This window comes from Vipera ursinii (assembly GCF_947247035.1).
Source record: "Vipera ursinii genome assembly, chromosome: 13".
Taxonomy (NCBI): domain Eukaryota; kingdom Metazoa; phylum Chordata; class Lepidosauria; order Squamata; family Viperidae; genus Vipera; species Vipera ursinii.
Window position 1 is genome coordinate 4331788 of NC_139526.1, and position 17026 is coordinate 4348813.

The 17026-nt window shown below is 44.6% G+C and overlaps 1 protein-coding gene across 1 annotated transcript in view; it reads left to right on the forward strand.

Annotated features, from left to right (window-relative positions):
- The window catches only part of HS3ST6 (heparan sulfate-glucosamine 3-sulfotransferase 6), a 106735-nt gene that overhangs the window by 31848 nt on the left and 57861 nt on the right, over positions 1-17026 (forward strand). The gene's annotated exons all lie outside the window — the stretch shown is intronic.

The following is a 17026-nucleotide window of genomic DNA, read 5'->3' on the forward strand; positions in this document are numbered from 1 at the left end:
CTGGTTAATTGTTCTCCCTATCAGGAAATTTCTCCTTATTTCTAGGTTGCTTCTCTCCTTGATTAGTTTCCATCCTGCTCAAACAGGGAGTTGGACTAGAGGACCTCCAAGGTCCCTTCCAACTGTTATTCTGCTATTTATTTATTTATTTATTTATTTATTTATTTATTTATTTTCTTCCCTCCCTCCCTTCCTCCCTCCCTCACTGAAGGTTTTCAAGAAGAGACTGGACAGCCATTTGTCTGAAATGATACAGGGTCTCCTGCTCGAACAGGGCTTTGGACTAAGACATTCGAGGTCCCTTCCAACTCAATTATTCTATGTGACTGAGGCTGTAATCTGTTCCCATTAATCTGCAGAAAATAAAGAGGCAAGCTTGTTAAGCCCCCCTGCAGGTGAGAGCAAACGTGGGCTGGCAGCTATTGATTTGGATAACTTTGTCATTTTTTTTACTGTGGACACACTAGCACACATTAAAAACGAAATTCTGTTGCCTGCTCTCAGAAGTGCACATGTACACAACACACATATAGGCTTAATATACACATACATAGGAACATACCTACACCCTTACATATAAATACATATAAATATTAATCATTGTCTATCTTGAATATATAGTGGAAAGAGGAAGCTTCACAAGATTGATTTATAACTCTGAGGCCATCAGTGCCCCCTTGGCACACACCCTGCATCCCAGCACAGTGGGACCAGCCTGGATCAGAGATGAACATGGTCCCAACTTGCCCTAATTGCAGCAGGATGGTGACTCAGCAGCGGCCGTTGCAACTAAACCTTCTTGAAAGGCACGGTACGCTTTGGAAAGAAATGCCTGCATTGCTTCTGGCTTGTATTTTTTGCTTAGGAATAGTTTGAAGGGAATACAGCCAGTTGTTGTGATTCAGGGTCAGCCTGTGGGTTCGGCAGTTGGGTTGGAAGACTCAGAGGAGGAGGGGGGGTGTTGAAGAGCTTGCTGAGGGGGTTGGAGAGCTTGATGATGAGAGCCCTCAACCAGGCCCCTCCCACCTGGTCACGACGGAGACCCAGCTGTGTGAGCCTGACAGCGTGGATGAAGATGACCCACAGCTGGCCCTGTTCAAGGACACCCGACGCAGGAGGCAGTCAATCAGGAGTAAACAGAAAAGCAATGGGGCACCTCAGAAGGAGGCAGAGAGAAGCCACGCCCTGAACTGTATAAAAGGGGAATGCGTGGGAGGGCTGGTTTGCTGAAGGCAACCGCTTGAATAGCTCCTGTTTCATCGTGTCTTGTTTGCTGTTGTATCCATAAATTTGGTAGGCTTAGTTCCAGCCTCTTGCCTTCTTGTAAAAGGGGTTGTCCCTGCTTTTGCTGCAGGGCCGGTAGCAGGCTGGTACAGAACACTGGTCCTCGACTCACAATCACAGTTGAGCCAAAAATTTTCTTGCTAAGCAAAACATTTGTTGAGTGACTTTTGCCCCATTTTACGAGCTTTCTTGTTGCCATTGTTAAGTGAATCACTGCAGTTGTTAAGTGAGTATCATGGTTGTGAAGTGAATCTGGCTTTCCCGTTGACTTTGCTTCTCAGTAGGATGCAAAAGGGGTTCACGTGACCCAGTCAGTTGCCAAGCTTCTGAAGTCTGATCACGTGACCATAGGGATGCTGCAACAGTTTTAAGTGTAAATTTGATGAGCGTCCCTTCTCTCCCCTCATTAAATCATTTTGTCAACGCTGCTAACATCGGATGTTCTTGCTTTGACAACATATGGAGATGCCTTTTCCTTTAAATTACTTTACTCTTAGAATTAAATGATACTGGGGGGAGGAGGAGGAATGAGATGGGAGTTAGTTAGACATAACAATATTATAGTAGTGTGTGTACTCAGGGCTTTTGAAATAAGAGATGATAAGAAATGGGTTGGAGAACTGGAGGGAAAGTGCATTTCAGACTAATTGGAGAATGTAATTTCTGACTGTTAATTAGAGAAGGGAATTGTGTTTGATACTATGTGCAAAGGGGAGGGGAATTCAGATTTTGGCTTCGGCCATGTAGGTGCCAATGCTATGCTTCTCGAATAAAGATTCTTTAAGGTAAATGATGTCTCGAAGTTCTTGGAAGAGTTTCATCTGTCAGAACCATGACACATTTATGATGATGTCTCTAGGCCCTTAATCACCTCAGAACAACTAGTCTCTATGGAGACTAGAACATATGAAGAATGGTTGGGGGAATTGAGTATAGAAGAGAAGGACTGGGGTGACTTGATAGCAGTCTTCCAGTATTTGAGAGGCTGCCACAAAGGAGGGAGTCAAGCTATTCTCCAAAGCACAAGAACAATGGATGGAAACTAATCAAGGAGAGAAGCAACCTGGAATTAAGGAAAAACTTCCTGACAGTGAGGACAATTAACCAGTGGAACAACTTGCCTTCAGAAGTTGTGGTTGCTTCATCACTGGAGGCTTTTAAGAAGAGACTGGACAGCCACTTGTCTGAAATGGTATTGGATGTCCTGCTTGAGCAGGGATTGGACTATAAGACCTCCAAGGTCCCTTCCAATTTTATTATTCTGTTCTATGTTGAAGAGTATTGGCCTAAGACAGAGCCTTGAGCTACCCTACTCCATGCTTTCCTCCATATGCTTCATTGAGGACTACAAGTTGAGTTGGTTGGTCATCCATTTAGGAATCCATCTGGTGGTGATGTTGTTTATTCCAGGTTATTCTCTTTTACCAAGAAGAAGGCTGTAGTATACTTTGTGAAATGCCTTACTGAATTCTAAGTAAAGTATATCCACAGTGTTTCCCTGATCCACTAACTTAGTCAGTTTGTCAAAGAAAGCATTAAGGTTTGTCTGGCATGATCTGTTTTTGCCAAACCCATAGTAACTTCTAGTAATTGCCTTATTTGTTTCTAGATGCTCACAGTTGCACTGCTTGATTATCTTTTCCAGGATCTTCCCAGGTATTGATTTCAGGCTGATTGATGGGTAGTTTCCTGGATCCACATTTTCCCCCCTTTGTATAGATTGGAACCATATCAGCTCTTTTCCCCCATGCCCCAGCAGTCCTGAAAGGTCTGTTCAGGTGGTTTCAAGACTGCCAGCTTCTGCAGAACTCTGGGAAGCATGCATCCATCTGGTCCCATCAGTTTTAACTCATCTAGAGTGATCAGCCTTAAACAGATCAACTCCGTGGAGTGTAACCCAACGTTACTGACTGCACAAAGCTAAGAAGAATGGGAGTTGGTTAGTGCTTGGATGAAACCTCCCAGTAGAAAGCAGTGGCTAAATTCCCTATGAGAACAGATGGATCCAACAGTGAGGCTACTGCAAGCGCAAAGAAGACTTGTTTGCATTTTGCTCCTGTTAAAAATGTTTGCAGTTTGTCTTTTCTTCCTCCTTGTCCTGGCTTCTCCCATTGGCTCCAGGCTGCCTGCCAGTCTCTGGGACAGATGCTCAATTCCAACTTCTGGTCCACCAATTTGCTGACAGGACTCCTGTCCCTGCAGCCAACTCGCTTTCTTGCTTCGGAATGCAGGAAACTTGAGTCTGGAGCCAAAACCGTTCCCTTTTCCACCAGGAACCTCCCCAGCCCATCTCAGGAGCATCTTCCTAAAATTAAAATGTGATGTGGAATCAAAAGGCCCATGGGGGGGGCTGACTTTCTGAGTTCCAAGCTAATTCTTTTGCTGAATAGATCTTTTGCAAGCTCATTAGCATGTCAAGTGCTACTTGAGCAATTTGGCAGGCCAGAAATGCACAACTCTTGCAACTTCTGTGGTCCTGGGAGAAAATGGTACCCAGAGGGAATACTGCAAACAATTTTGGTCACTATGCTACAAAAAAGATGTTGACACCTTGGAAAAAATTCAGAGAAGAGCAACTAAATGGCATGGGTCCGGATTACCTACGGCAACACCTGTGGCCGGCGTCAACTTCCCTCCGTCCAGTGCGCTCCCACAGAGAGGGCCTCCTCAGGGTGCCGTCGGTCAGAGAGTGTCGGCTGGCGGCCCCCAGAGGGAGGGCGTTCTCTGTGGGCGCGCCAGACCTTTGGAAACATTTACCGGTTGAGCTCCGTTTGGCTCCTGACCTTCGCTCTTTCCGCCGTGACCTGAAAACTCACCTATTTGAACAAGCCGGCCTGGTCTGATGGATTTGGGGTATTTTAATTGTAATTTTAATTAACTTTTTACTGCAATTGGGCTATTCTATTTAATTCCCATTTTAACTTTTGTATATTGTATTTTTATTGCATTTTATTGCCTTGAGTCCTTCGGGAGAAGGGCGGTATAGAAATTAAATAAATAAACAAACAAACAAACAAACAAATAAACAAAAATGATCAAAGGCCTGGAGACTAAAATATATGAAGAACGGCTACAGGACTTGGGTTTGGCTAGTCAAAAGAAAATAAGAAATAGGGGAGACATGATAGCAGTATTCCGGCATTTGAGGGGCTGCCACAAAGAAGAGGGGGTCACATTATTCACCAAAGCACCAGAGGGCAGGACAAGAAACAATGGTTGGAACCTGACCAAAGAGAGAAGCAACCTGGAATTAAGAAGAAAGTTCCTAACAGTGAGGACAATTAACCAGTGGAACTGCTTCCCACCAAAAGTTGTAGGTGCTCCATCACTGGAGGATTTTAAGAAGAGACTGGGCAGTCGCTTGTCTGAGATGGTATAGGATCTCCTGTTCGAGCGGGGGGCTGGACTAGAAGACCTCCAAGGTCCTTTCCAGGTCTTCTGTTTTGCTTATTTAGTGCAGGCCTCTTAGATGGACCCATTTCAGAGTCCAATTTATCCAGAAAGCATTTTGCCAAGTAAAATGAAGCATAAGCAGCACTAGATCTACTCTTGCTGATCTCTATAGAACTTGGACAAGGGACTACCAGAAAATTCAAAGTTGGAAGGAATATGGCACCAGCAAATAATTTGTGTATTGCTGTTAAGGACACCTGATGAGGAGCTCATGAAAAACTGAGCTTGAGTTGGAGAGATTTTCCTGTTAGTTGTGGGTGAATTTCTGCTCATCCGGGCTATGTCTTTGCGTTTGATTTGTACCGTATCTCCAAGAGCCAGGTTGTCTCCAACAGCCTCTGACAGGATGGACCTTAGTACAGATAATCCTCTACTTACAATAATTATTTTAGTGACCATTCAAAGTTACACCAGCACTGGAAAAAATGATTGTTGAACGTTTTTTTCACATGACCATTGCAGTGATGGTCATGTGATCAAAATTCGGACCCTTGCAACTGACTCATATTTATAATGGTCACAGTGTCCCAGAGTCACATGATCCCCTTTTGCGACCTTCTGACAAGCAGAGTCACTGGGGAAAGCCAGATTCACTTAACAGCCCTGTGACTAATGTAACAACTGAAGAGATTCATTTAACAGCTGAGGCAAGCAAAGTCGTCAAATGAGGCAAAACTCAACTAATTTTCCACTTCGCAACAGAAAGTTTGGGCTCCTTTGTGATCATAACTTGAGGATTCTGGTGCCTTGGAAAATAAGTTGACCCCCTCCTCCTTCTAGAAGCCCCTCAAATACTGGAACACTGCTATCATGTCTCCCCTATTTCTTCTTTTCTTTAGACCAGCCCAGGGGTGGGGAACCTTGGCTCTTTTATGACCCATGGACTTCAACTCCCAGAATTCCTGAGCCAGCATGGCTCAGCTTGGAAACCTCTCTTTTTCCCCTCAGCATGGCTGGCTCAGGAATTCTGGGAGTTGAAGTCCATGAGTCATAAAAGAGCCAAGGTTGCCTACCCCTGGACTAGCCAGACCCAAGTCCCGCAGCCTTTCTTCATATGTTTTAGTCTCCAGGCTTTGGATCATCTTAGTTGCTCTTCTCTGAACTTTTTCCAAGGTCTCAACATCTTTTTTCTGATATGGTGACTAAACCTGGATGCAGTATTCCAGGTGTTCTTGAACACTGTGGCCTTGGGTGTTGTGGCCAAGGTCTGGCTCAACTAAAGAATTCAAATCACCCAAAGCATTGACAAAGATTTGGTCGTTAATGCAGCTTACCCGGGTCTTGTTTACATCTTTTCTCACCACAGGGAGGGACCCTTTGGGCTGTTTCCCAACAACATGTTGTTCCTGTGTGCAGAGCCAAAGGAGGAGACTAACTCTAGCCCAGGGGCTGATCAAAGGACAAGCATTTTCTGCCTGTGGGACTTTAACTAGCTCTTGGCAGTCCAGTCACTCAAAGGTGCCTGGGAGCAATTAGTATTCGGCTGGCTTTGTTCCTGAGAAGCCTTTGCAGACAGCTCAGTTGGACCATAGCGTTTGGTCAGGAGACACTGCAGCTAGAGAGCCCCAAAGAGAAAATAGTGCCCGCCTTTGCTGGGTCTACTGGTACCCATTCAAGGGAGTTATAGTATGTGGAGAACTTTCCATTTTCAAGATGGAAACTTGACTTTAGTTACCTTAAATCTGCATGCAGCGGTCTTGGTCTGTCTGGAAGTTGCTTCTCTCCTTTTTGAGTTTCCATCCATTGTTTCTTGTCCTGCCTTCAGATGCTTTGGAAAATAGCTTGACTCCCTCTTCTTTGTGGCAGCTCCTCAAATATTGAAACGTGCTATCATGTCTCCCCTGGTCCTTCTCTTCACTAGGCTAGACATACCCAATTCCTGCAACCATTCTTTATGTGTTTTAGCCTCCAGTCCCTTAATCATCTTTGTTGCTCTTCTCTGCACTTTTCCCAGAATCTCAACATCTTTTTTATATTGTGGTGACCCAAACTGGATGCAGTATTGCAAGTGTGTCCCTACTAAGGCTTTGTAAAATGATACTAACACTTCACATGATTGATTTTAACCCTATATTAATGCAGCCTGGGACTTCGTTGGCTTTTTTGGCAGCTGCAGCACATGGCTGGCTCATACAGGTAATCCTCGACTTACAGCAATTCATTTAGTGACCGTTCCAAGTTTACAAGGGCACTGAAAAAGTGACTTATGACCATTTTTCACACTGACGTCCATTGCAGCATCCCCAGGGTCACCTGTTCCAAATTCAGAGGCTTGGCAACTGATTCATACTTACAACTGTTGCAGCGTCCTGGGATCACGTGATTCCCCTTTTGCGAACTTCTGAAAAGCAAAGTGAATGTGGAAGCCAGATTCACTTAAGGACAGTGTTGCTAACTTAACAACTGCAGTGATTCACTTAACAACTGTGGCAAAAAAAGGTCATAAAATGGGCCAAAATTCACTTAACAAATTCTCACTTAGCAACATAAATTCTGGGCTCCATTGCGGTCGTAAGCTGAGGAATACCTGTATTTGTGATTCTCTATTGGACTCCAAAATCCCTCTCACAGTTACTGGCACTGAGCCAAGCTTCTCCTAATCTGCACTTGTAGAATTGGTTCTTCTTGCCTGAGTATAAAACCTTCCTTTTCTCCACACTGAATTACACGAAGTTTGGTGTGATCTCACCTCATCTTCCGTCTTCCCTTTCCCCTTCCCTTTCCTTGCTTTTCCTGTCCTGCCTTTTTGCCTTCCCTTCCCTTGTGCCACGTGTTAATGCCTGCAAGTAGCTTAGTCACAAGCCTTTGGTGTCTGCTGTGAAGGAGAAAAAGGGAAGGAATCCTGGTGAAGTGACTGGTAGGGAAGCCCTAATATTAGACTGCAAACTTTTTTGACCTCTATGGCCTTTTGCTGTGCTTCTGCCTCCAATTCTGCTCAAATGTTCACATGTTCTCAATTAGAAACATAGGCTTTTATCTTTTTCTGGAGCTCGCTGCAGGAGTAGTTCCCGGAGCTCAAGAGCAAAGAATGGAGGCCTTTTCTCGGTTAAAGTCATTTCCTTTGGCCGTGCCTATAAACCGAGCCAAGTGGAAACGCTGTGTGATCTGTAGTGCTTGGCTCCAGAGCCCAGAGATGTGATGTTCTCCCCTTAATGGCTCTTCCCTGCCTTGGAACTGAACGGCCTCTTATGGACTGGAAAAAAAGGAGAGGAGTGGTTGGAAAGGAGTCTGGGGTCTGCATTTCAAGAAGATCAGGTCTCAACCACAATCTCTCTTTCAGAATAAAAGTAAGGAATCCTGAATGCATTTGGTACCAGCAACCAAAGGAGGGAAGTTTAGCTACACGGATATTGAGAATTACAAGCTGGATTCATTCCTTAGCATCTGTCTTCATTCTTTTTGTACCAAATGTACGTCCTTTCCCTCCCTCGGATCTTTCTGCTTGATTCTCCTGTATTTGGCATGACCTCCATAAGGATGACGCATCCTAGTAGTAAGCAGGCATGACTCTGCTTAGCTGGGGACATCTACTGAGCAGTGTCCAGGCCTGGGTTTTACAGGCCAAGAAACCATCATCATCATCATCATAACAATAACAACAGTAATAACAGTAATAATAACAACAGTAACAACAATAACAACAACAACAACCAGAACAAAAACAACACTACTGTGGCAAAGGCAAGCAAGGGTAGTACCAATAGTAATAGGCACCTTGGGTGCAATCCCAAAACAACTGGCGCACCACTTGAACATCGTTATCGGCATTGACAAATTCACCATTAGTCAATTGCAAAAGGTGGCCTTACTAGGAACTGCTTTCATCCTGCAACGATATCTGTAATACCATCAAACATCCACATCTTCTTATCCCAGGTCCTTGGTAAGGACTTGATAGGTAGACAAAAATGCCAAATCCAGTCTGAACATCTGGCTGATTGTGTGATGATGATGATGATGATGTTGGAAGGGACCTTGGAGGTTATCTAGTCCAGGGATTTTCAACCAGTGGTATGGGTACCACCTGTGCTACTGTCAAGGTTCCGATTAATGAGACAGTTCAAACAAAATTCAGGCATTTTTTATCTAAAAATTCTTAATAATGAAATGCAGCATCACCACTCATGGATGGATGCCAGAATCTGAAATCTCCTCCCCTAAGCCCATGTATCATACACAATTCCCACCCTTATTTATATGTCATAAATCACATTATCCAATTAGTTTTACTATGAAGTTTCACTTCCCTTTCTGTGCGCAGCTATTTCTTATCTTGTCAAAATAGCCGTTTGACATTTCCCTCCCTTCTGTGATTCAAAGCGAAGCAGTTTAAAGAAAAAGCTGCCTCTGATATTGTCAGTGCAAAAACATGTCAATGTTTGCAGCATTGACAGGTACATTAGCACCTAGCAGGTGGTACGTGACCATCCTAGAAAAGTGGTAGTGGGGGAGTGGAATGAGCTGAACTGGTGACAGCACTGCACAAGCCTGAGCGAGAGATGATTGGAGCTGCAGGGCTGTCAGGGCTCAGCGGAAGCGCCAGGATCAGCGCTTCTTCAGGGCTGTCAGGGCTCAATGGAAGCAGCAGGATTGGTGCCAGTCTCCAGCTGGAGCTCGGTGCTGATCCTGGCGCTTCTGAGCCCAGAAGAAGCGCCGATCAGCTGGAATGTTGCAGCATCTCCAGGGTCTTGTGATTTACATTCAGATACTTGGCAACTGATTCATATTTATGATGGTCACAGTGTCCCAGGGTCATGTGAAGTGACCAAAACCTGCTGCAACCACCCAGCAGAGGGGGGGAATAAAAACCAAACACCCCCCACCCCATCCCCACTGCCAATCCTCAACAGAAATGCTCACAACAATGAAAACCTTGGACAGGAGAAAGAGCGCTGCCGGGCGGACAGGCAGGTGTCTTGCTCAGCTGTGGCTTGGGGGGCACTTTTTTCATTGCCATTGTAACTTTGAACAGTCACTAAGCGAACTGTTATAAGTCGAGGACTACCTTTACTTCATCACTTTTTTCTTTTTTTGGTCATCAAGTTTTTGACACCTTGCTAGGCGACTGGTGGTACTCGGATGTTACCATATCCTAAAAGTGGTACAATAGGTAAAAAGGTTGAAAAGCCCTGTTCTAGTCCAACCCCCTGCTCAGGCAGGAAACTGTATACCATTTCAGGCAAATGGTTGTCCAATCTCTTCTTAGAAACGTCTGGTGTTGGAGCATTCACAACTTCTGGAGGCAGGTTGTTCCACTGGTTAATTGTTCCAACTGTCAGGAATTTTCTCCTTAATTGAGAATTGAAGTCCACAAGTCTTAAAGTTGCCAAGGTTGAGGACCCCTGTGCTTGGAGTTAGATAAGGGTCAAGGGAATTCAAAGGAGGTTGGATTTAGTTTGCTTGTGGCTATGTAGGTATTCCAGGCTGATCCCTCTTTTGATTCCACCCCCCTGGCTATGATATTCCTTTTCCTACATGTTTCAAGTATGGAAGTTGAAGTCCACAAGGTTGGAGACCCCTGATCTATAGGTAGTCCTCGGCTTACAACAGTTCATTTAATGACCGTTCAAAGTTACAGCGGCACTGGAAAAAGTGACTTATGACTGTTTTCCACACCTACGACCGTTACAGCGTCCCCACGTTCATGTGATCAAATTCAGATGCTTGTCAAGTGACTCATGATGGCTGCAGCATTCCCCTGGGGTCTGTGATCCCCTGCTTGCGACCTTCTGACAGGCAAAGTCAATGGGGAAGCCAGACTCACTTAACAGCCGTGTGACTAACTTAACAACTGCAAAGATTTGCTTAACAAATGTGGCAGGGAAAGATCGTAAAATGGGGCAAAACTCGCTTAACAAATGTCTCACTTAGCGACAGAGATTTGGGTTTCCAATTGTGGTCGTAAGTTGAGGACTACCCGTATTTTTATTCCTTTCCTGTGGAAAGATAGAAAATCGCATTGTCCTTAACTTGCTTCCATTCCTCTTGGGCTCCGATTCCAGTAGGAGCAGCTTTGGGAAAGACAAAAGTATTCTAGATTCTAGAGTTGACGTGTGAATTGTCTTAGAGATTATTTGTCATCCAGGTCACAGTTGTCTCAAAGTTCCTTTTTCGAAAAGCAATTGGACTTTCTTTGTTTTCCCTTGAAGATGTTTGAACTGAAGAAGCTTCTTGAAATGCGAAGTGAAATGTCTTCAAGGAAAAACAAAGGTCTGTTGCCTATTGTATTCAGGGTGTCAGAGGGAGTCATAAATCTCCTGTTGAAGCAGAGCTGGACTTTGTTCTGGGACAGAGAGGAAAGAGGATGCTGACCAGCAAACGAACATTTCATGAATCTTTGACACTGGAGGTGGTTTGTGAGAGAGAAGAGCACAGCTCGTGAAAGAGTTTGCATCTCAAAAAACCCCAAAAGGCTGCATTAGAGGAGGGTGAAGATCTTTGTGAGCTGAATCTCTGCTGATGGAAGTAGCCCCATGGGAGAAGCTCTGCAGAACATCACTGATGGACCACAGGTGAATAATATTGCTGCCCTTGGGCTGGTTATGTCCAGGAACTCCAAAGAGCCGTGGATTTTTCAGCACACCCCCACAGGACTGCATGAGTTAGTGTGTCCAACCTGGCCAAAGTGAAGGTGCTCAGTTAAAGGGAGAAATAGGACACTCCTGATATCTGGGGCAGAAGGGGTCAGTCTGTTATTTAGAGGGTACTGATGAGGGTAATCAGTGGAATCATAAATGTTGAAAACATCCACAGAGGTCATTTAATCCAGCCTTTCCTTGGTTTGTTTATGAACTGAGGTGGGAAAGGAGATGCAAGATAATTAAAATCTACTTGTTTTTTATTTTACTAGTTGTCTATGGAGATTCTCCACCTTCCAGGTCATGGCTGTCCTAAAAGGTGCTTTTTCAAAAGGACTTTCTTTGTTTTTCCCCTGAAGACGTTTTGCTCCTCATTCAAGAAGCTTCTTAGGTTCTGAAGAGGTTTCTTGCAGGAGAAGCAAAATATCTTCAAGGAAAAACAAAGTCCAGTTGTCCTTCGAAAGAAAAAAAAAAGCACCTTTGGAACCAACCCCCTTGGTGGCGAGCTTCCCCGCTTAGAAATTTACTGCTGCTTGCAAATAAGTACAGCTGCCCTCTTAAATCAAGATAAAAAGGTAAAGGTTCCTCCGCACATGCGTGCTAGTCGTTTCCAACTCTAGGGGCTGGTGCTCATCTCCGTTTCAAAGCCGAAGAGCCAGCTCTTGTCTGAGGACGTCTCCGTGGTCATGTGGCCTGTATGACTAGACACCAAAGGCGCACGGAATGCTGTTACCTTCCCACCGTAGTGGTCCCTATTTTTCTACTTGCATTTTTATGTGCTTTCGAACTGCTAGGTTGGCAGAAGCTGGGACGGGTAACAGGTGCTCACTCTGTTATGCGGCACTCAGAATTTGACCCACCAAACTGCCGACCATCTGATCGACAAGCTCAGCGTCCTAACCCACTGAGCCACCGCGTCCCTTTCTAAATCAAGATAGGAAAGTCTTTTATGTATTTACTGCTCTGTCCTCAGAGAGATGTCTGCACCCACTTTCTTCCATCTGGGATCCTCCAGAGAGGTTACGCAGGATTACAAGTCCCATTGTCGTGGCTTCTGGCTGTGAATTGTGTGCTTTGTGATCCCACATTTCCAGAGAGTGCAAGGAAAAGGAAAGCAGGCAATGATTGCCCGTTGCCCGCAGTTTTTCCCAGCCCTGCTGGAGTTGCTGAGGACTGAACTCCAGATTGGCATCTCTGACTGGCAAAGCAGGTCTCCCCTCCAGGAAGGACTTGCTTAATTCAGAAACAGCAGACAGGAGGTTGACATGTCAATACTGTCAGATTTTCTGCAAGAGCACATTTCTTTGGCTACACACTGATCCCAGGAGGAAGCAAGGGCTACTCCTTGAGGCCACCCAGAGCAATCAATCGATCAGAATATAGCTGGAAAGGGACCTTGGAGGTCTTCTAGTCCAACCCCCTGCTCAAGCAGGACACCCTGCTTGAGCATTGTTAGGCATATGGTGTTAGCCTACAATGTTGGGTTGAAAATATATTAACCATAATGCTATGGCTTTAAGTTATTAATTGGCCAATGGGTGTGTAAGTGTTCTCATGGCCATAAGAGGAAGCTAGGAACGTAGTTTCTCTCTCTCTCTGATTTCACTGATCTCTACTGTTACTGTTTTTGCTCTGCTGTTGGTTTACTACTGTTGTAACCTGAACTGTGTATTGACCTCTGGACCGGTAAGAAGACTTTGTAGTTTGGACTGTTGCTATTGTTTATGACCTGGACTGTTTATTTTTTGACTGTGCATTTTTGTTCTTACACCACCTCAAAAGTAAAATACTTTTTGTTTTTAGAACTCAGTGTATTCTTACTGTGTGTGACTCTTGCTGCTCTCAGTACCCTTCCTTGTCTGTGCAACTCTTTGGTAGCACAAGGAGACCTCTACATAACTAAATTCCTTAATAAGCATGACTTGCACACTTGCAGTTCCCTGCCCACACAGCTGGAGCCGGTCACGTGTGGCATTTTTTTCAGGCAGATGCCTATCTGGCACATGGATGGAGCCCCCCCCCCTTCTGCCAGCTGAAACCAGCAGCCCACTTGAGCCTGCCTTGTGACCTGCGTGTGATCAGCAGTCTTGCGTTGTTGCTGCCGTTGCTCTGCTACACAAGACTACACTGTTGCCTGATTGTTCTGGGAAAGAAGGAAGGATTCCTTTGACCTGAGCTGCCCTTTCCTTCTGCCCCTTCCCTGCAGGCTCACTCCCACTTAACATTTAACAGAAGAGAAACTTCCTGACAGTGAGAACGATCAATTAATGCAAGGGCTTGCCTTCAGAAGTTGTGGTTACTCCTACGCCGGAGACTTTCAAGAATTGACCAGATGGCCACTTGTCTGGAATGATGTAGGGTCTCCTGCTTGAGGAGGGGGTTGGACTAGAGGACCTTCAAGGTCCCTTCCAACTGTTATTCTGCTATTCTTTTTTCCTTCCTTCCTTCCTTCCTTCCTTCCTTCCTTCCTTCCTTCCTTCCTTCCCTCCCTCCCTCCCTCCCTCCTTCCTTCCTTCCCTCCCTCCTTCCCTCCCTCCCTCCATCACTGGAGGTTTTCAAGAAGAGACTGGACAGCCACTTGTATGGAATGTATAGGGTGTCCTGCTTGAGCAGGGGGTTGGACTACATGACCTCCAAGGTCCCTTCCAACTCTATTATTCTGCATTCTGTATTTTGCATACCTTTTGCTTATTTATAAATGAATAAACCCAAGGCAGAGAAGCATTTCTCCATTTTCCAGCAATTGGATGCCTAATTTAGGAAGTGAGATTAGAGGGAGTTCCAGGAGTGATCAAAAGCATGAACAACGTTGCTGTAACAAGAAGACACCAGAGTCTGGCCTGGCATAAGGTAGCCCTTATCTTCCCATCCTGCAATGCAAGGCTGAAAACAGATGTGGTACTTGAAAACAAACAGGCTTGTGATACAAATCCAGATGACAGGAAATACAGTCCTAAGGGTTAAAGCTTTCCTTTGTTAAAAGGCAGTAATCTAGCCCATAGATTGCAAAAGACAGGAGGGTGTCCGGGGGCAGTGATGTCACATTACATCATGGCATCATGTGAATTATGCAAATTATATAATCCCAGGGAAGAAGAAAAAATGTATTAAAAATTGCATGGCCTAGCATTCTTTTATATACTACATTGCATTTTTTAAATATTGATGCGTTCCATTTGTTTCAGTGACTGATATAAAACAGATTTTCCCAGTGTTGATTTAAACCCAGATCTCATTCCTTGATTAACAAAATAGAATGGTATGAATTTTCCCAGAGAGAGGGCTCCGCATGTGGTTGCTTCATGCTTCTTGCAATGCTTTTGGTTCTTCGTCATGGATGCCTGCACCTCAAACATAGGGCGTGTTTGTCTGTGTGTGTGTCGGTGGGGTTTTGTTTTGTTTTTTAGAAGTCTCTTCTAATTCTGGATTTTTTTGTTCCGGCTACTGCCAATTTGCCAGGGTCTGCTGTGGGAGGTAGAGCTTTGCTCCTCTTTCTGCTGGCTCGGTGCTGTGTCTGGAGAGAAGCTTTTCCTGGCCAATTCTGCTGAGCCCATCCAAGCATCAGTAACCCAAAACAGGGCCCAGAGCCACAAACATCTCCTCAAATCACGGACTGTAATTTATTTGCAGAGCAATTTTTTCCCCTGCCAAACTCACAGATGAAGCAGGCCCAAAACACATGGAAGCATTTTTCCCGCTGATAAATTTAGGATGGGAAACTCCAAAGGAAGTAAAAGGGACCCGTTTAGAAATAATGATGTCTAAAGAACTGAACTTCCTGGAATTGTCCTAATTACCATTTTTATATAAATTTAACAAGGGTGTTTTTATATTTGTTGGTAAGAAAATGCAGGCTTTCTCACAAGGCATGGGTGGGGGAATTGCCCCTGGCCACACACATGCAAAGAGATTCATTGCTTGAAATGACCAGTGAGAATTTTAATACATAGCAGTAAACCAAATGGGTTAAAATTTAAATTCCAACAGATATTTCCATTCACTCCTGGTCATGTACAGTTCCATTGGTATAATAGCAAATAAAATCACAATAAAACCCGCAGTGAAAGAGTAACAGAATAGTTTTGGGATTTGGGGTTTGGTGTTGTTGCTTTTTTGAGAAATTCATAAGAGCATCACCAGGCAAGTATTTCTGGCAAGGTTACCAATGGAGAGACCCCACTAACTAGGTGCATGCTGGCGGTCTGGAGGTGGGAAGATGCACATCATAAGAGATAACAGAATGACAGAGCTGGAAGGGACCTTGGAGGTCTTCTACTCCAACCCCCTGCTCAGGCAGGAAACCCTATACCATTTCAGACAAATGGTTGTCCAGTCTCTTATTCTTAGAGACTTCCAGTGTTGGAGCATTCACAGCTTCTGGAGGCAGGTTGTTCCACTGATTAATTGTTCCAACTGTCAGGAAATTTCTCCTTAGGTCTAAGTTGCTTCTCTCCTCGATTAGTTTCCATCCGTTGCTTCTTGTCCTGCCCTCAGGTGCCTTGGAAAATAGCTTGACTCCCTCTTCTTTGGGGCAGCCCCTCAAATACTGGAGGACTGCTATCATGTCACCCCTCATCTTTTTACTCATTAAACTAGACATACCCAATTCCTGCAACCATCCTTCATATGATTTAGCCTCCAGTCCTCTGATCATCTTTGTTGCTCTTCTCTGCACTCTTTCTAGAATCTCAACTTCTTTTTTACATCGTGACCAAAACTGGATGCAGTATTCCAAGTGAGGTCTCCCCAAGAGGGCAGCAAGTGGAGCAGCATGAGCCAAATTCCCACTTTTCTTGCACAATTCCTTTCATGCTTATGCAGGGAAAAGCAAGTAAGCAGTGGAGATCCATTTCTGCTTCATGGCTCTGCCTGACGTCCAGTGGAAACCTGTCTTGTCATCTCGGTGCAATGTTTTTTGTCCTGGAGCACGTCTGAACAGGCTGCTCTGAGTCTTCCGTGACAGCCCTTCATATACTTGAAGTTGGCCAGTGGCTCTTCTTTTCTCTGGGTCAGTTCAGTTGTTTCCCTCCTCCCCCCCAATGTGGTTGCTTCCATTTTCTTTGGGTTTTGCTAATTAAAGAAGGTGTTGTCAAAGGCATTCAGTACCCAGGACCTCTCCCCCAGGGAGATGGGCAATTAAGGAATATGAAATAGGATGCGGTTGGGGACGGAATAGAAGAGAAGAGAATAGGAAAATATGGAATAGAATAGAATAGAATAGAATAGAATAGAATAGAATAGAATAGAATAGAATAGAATAGAATAGAATAGAATAGAATAGAATAGAATAGAATAGAATAGAATAAAGTAGGAGTAGGAAAGGAGAAAGAAAGAAAGGAAAGAAAGAAAGGAAAGAAAGAAAGAAAGAGAGAAAGAGAGAGAGACAGAGAGAAAATAGATTTGCCAGCCCTGTGTCACAGCCTCTCTTCAAGTTCTCCATTTCATAGGGGCTGCTTCCTTGTCTCTTTCGCTAGATTAGGTCAGTTTTTAAAACACCTGGAGCTCTTTGGGGCCAGATGCCAAACTGTTCTCTCAGCTCCAGCAGTTTTATGACAGCTCTCCAGGCCTCTTCACAATACAGACTTCCTTTTCGGGGTTTCCATCAGATACTGCTGGACAAGTTCAAAGGCTTTGCTCTTTCACCAAAGGATCACTGGGCCACCAGCTTTGAATTAGCAACGGCAGCTAAAAAATCTCTCCCAGGTGGATTG